The sequence below is a fragment of the Ostrea edulis genome, chromosome 6, assembly GCF_947568905.1.
Source record: "Ostrea edulis chromosome 6, xbOstEdul1.1, whole genome shotgun sequence".
In the NCBI taxonomy this organism is placed as follows: Eukaryota; Metazoa; Mollusca; class Bivalvia; order Ostreida; family Ostreidae; genus Ostrea; species Ostrea edulis.
In genome coordinates this window covers 22736897-22740614 of record NC_079169.1, presented here as the reverse complement: position 1 = coordinate 22740614, position 3718 = coordinate 22736897, and the positions used below count along the sequence as shown (strand labels likewise).

At 34.2% G+C, this 3718-nt stretch overlaps 1 pseudogene; it reads right to left on the bottom strand.

Annotated features, from left to right (window-relative positions):
* Positions 1-431: 431 nt before the first annotated feature.
* Positions 432-1688, bottom strand: LOC125647064 (uncharacterized; annotated as a pseudogene).
* Positions 1689-3718: the final 2030 nt, after the last annotated feature.

The following is a 3718-nucleotide window of genomic DNA, read 5'->3' as shown; positions in this document are numbered from 1 at the left end:
AGATGCAATCATCGTGTTGTTATAGGTTGCTGATATTTCCACTAATTTGTGTTTTAACCCAAAAGTGATAGGTACCACTAGACTGGCAGAAACACATTTCTCTCTTTGCTCCATCACTGTTGCTTCCCGAATGGCTTCAAAATCGAACAAAGTTCTTTAAAAAGCTTCCTTTCATAAGTTGAGAGTTGCGATGGAGCTCCACACTGAGCAAGCTTTTCTACAGGACCAGTTAGGACTGAGCGAATCATCACTGTCTGTGAATTTCATCTAGTTACATTGTCTTCCTGCAATTTATTCTCATTCTCCAAACTTTTAGATACATTGATAGATTTTCGTACAATTTTTACAATATTTGCAGCTTTCTTAATAACCCCCTTTAGATGTTGACTAGTATATCAATTGACTAGTGTGAGCATAGCAATGACCAAGAGTCAGAACATTGTCATCCGGAAACTCATAGGTACTCTCATCTTCCTCAGTCTCAGAGTCACTCTCTTCATCATTGCTGTCTTCTTTCTTTGCTTCAGCTTCGGAGGGAAACCCATGCCAGGCAATGAAAACTGTAATGCCATTTTCATGTTAGCAGCATTACCTGTAATAACATTTCTTACTTTATCAGATAAATCATAACTTGCTAGAGCCTCTTCATATTCTTGTCGAATCTTTTCTCCTGTATGACGCTTTTTACACGTTTACAAACAATCATTACAGCCGCCAATTTCCAGTTGAGGATAAAATGCCCGGTTTTACCCATAAATCCTCTCATAATAAGGTGTAGATAACAAACAGCAATCAATCTCATAACTCCTATCAGCAATACATCTGTCGATTTGACCACAGATCAACTGTTGGGCAAATATTTTCCACTGATGTTAGTTTGGAATTTGAGAGCTGTTTCAGGGTAGACTTTGTCAAGGTGTTTTGTGGACAATTGTTTTCTTGGAGGAATTTCATACTTTGGGTACAACATGCTCACATTTTTCTTAATGAGGGATGATCTACCATGGGTACATGGTGTTTGCAATGAAATGCACTAAGGCATTCGTTATTCCTTTTTGTTTTGTATCTGATGTTCCATATTACATAGACGTTTGTTTAACAAAGTCCTCTATGTTAGGCTTAGTTTTGGAAATAATTGGATTGTTTGTTCACAGCAACTCATTCCTGTGTTTTCTCTGGGAAAAATAATACCAATTAATGTATAAAGGAGATGGTTTTATTAGAAAAAACAAAACAAATGACATCTCCTCACTGGAGCTACACATTATGGAGGTCACAGTTCATACCCTCGTGTAGTGATTTGCTGTGCTTGATTACAAACAATTAACCTATAAAAACATCCCCACCCTCTCTGACAAGCTTTAAACAATGTCTCTCTCTCCTACCTCCCTCATTCTCTGACAAGCTAGTATATAAAATGTAATCATAACTTCTTCTCCATCTTTCTTTCACACACTAAATTTCCACAATTAAACTACAAACTCTCTCTCTCTCTCTCAACCTTAATTATAGAATCATAACCCTTTCTCTCTCTCTCCTCTCCCACAAACCATATTGAACTCAGACGAACATACAACATATTGTACATTCAGAGATAAAAAGCTTACCTTGATGTGGGTTGAAAAGTTGGAAGTTGTTTGTACATTTCCAGATATATAAGAACGGCAATGCTTACATTTAAGCTTAACATTTCCCAATGGTGGTCAATCATCAGGCAGTATGAAGTGATTTTTTCAAGGAATATTTTCATACTGAATACAAAACTCCTGCAGTTGTATTTCACTATTTATAAATAGTGGAAACCTAGTTAACAGAATTCTATTTGTACACTCAAGTGAACCTGTTTATATCCTTAGGGCTATTAAGTTATGATGAACAGTCATCAACATTGATTCACTAATTTAAACACCTTTACTTGCCAGGAACTTAAACTATATTTCCAACTTCACAAAATGACCATATATTAGTGTAGAGTAATTGAAAATTTTAAAGTAATTATAATTACACCACAAAATTTAGCTGTAATCGATTAAATTACGATTACAAGTAATTAAAATATCTTCGATTACAGATTACTGTCGATTACTTGAAAAAAAAAGTAATGATTATAATTGATTACGATTACCCCATGCCTGTTCGTGACCTCAAAAATCAATAAGGATCATCTACTGCTTAGGACAAGTCATAGGATCAAGTTTTATGTCTGTCAAGGAAATGTTTCTAAATATATTGAGTGGATAATGGTTTATTTCGGTTGTAGGGGTGGCGGTTTGTAATGTAGAAATAACCAGCTCCTGGCTTAGGGTTCACAATACAGTCATTTATTGCATGGTAAAACGAATAAGGATAATGATAAGGATGATGGTTACAATGATGATTACATAATGGCCCTAAAAGACAAAATAGTAACAATGAATATAACAGTGATTTACAATCAATAAAGCGTTCATTTCAATCTCAAGAGTTATCTCTCTTAATTCAAATATGGTAAAATATACTTTACTCAAATATTTACAGTTGCATTACAAATAATCTAACACTTTGAAATTACATGTTTTAAATATAACAAAAGGTAATATTTTTTAATTACCTATCTATGGGACAAGGCCCAATTCATGCAAACATCAAAGTGCTGCCTGGGTGCTTCTAATCTATTTATAACAAATATATCATTACAGTACTATATACAGGTACACTTATAATACCCATAGATATAATATAAGCATATACATGTACTGAAATGAAATAACTTTTGAATTGGTATTTACTGTTCTTCATAATATTTAAACTTTCACTCTTCTCTCAAACAGTGATATTAGCTATATATACATATTATGAAGATAAATGTAAATAAAATTAGTACTTACTATCAGGTCTGGATTTGAAGGTCTACAAATGTCTTTGTCAAAATCAAAATGCCAAATCAGCTCAATGATACTAAAATTGCCCAAATCAAAACCACAACCAACCAGACCAAAAATTCTCAAGATTCTAACTGAGTAAAACTCAGTTCTACAGCCAATTAAAGAGCAAGACCTGTGAACCTTTTCACTCACCTATTACACTAAGTAAATAAAGGGGTGGATCTGGGATATTGACTTCAATCATAAAATGTGCTTTTAATATAATATGCACTATTCATGTTTATTAAAATATGGTATTATATAATATAAGTTAAAACACTGCTACATGTCCAGTTGCACCTTGTGATCTCAAATCGATACAGGTCATCTATTTTGTGGGTAGAACCAGTGTACCAAGTGTGATGTCTGTCAAACAAAGCATTCTCAAGATATTGAGCAGATAAAATCATACTAAATCCAATTTTACCTTTGACCTTGTGTCCCGAAAATTGCTAGTGGTGATCTACTCTCTAGGGGCATCCAATGTACCAAGTTTGGTGATAATCAAGCGCAGGGTTCTTTAGATATTGAACAGACAAGAATTGGTGTACACAACGACCGACAGGTGCAAAGCAATACCCTCCTCTTTTTCAAATGAAGTCATAAGAATAACAAAATGCAAAGCGGTGTACAGTTCCTGAGTTGTTCGTCCCACTATTAATCGAGTTTTGTTACGAGGTAACTCACCGTAAAAATATTACGACAGTCGTAAAACGGTGTTCTATGAGAGAAAGGGCACATATGATCAACGAATTTAGTGATTTATGGGGTATTAAGACAATAAATGGAACATTTTTAGATTTAGTAACAGACAC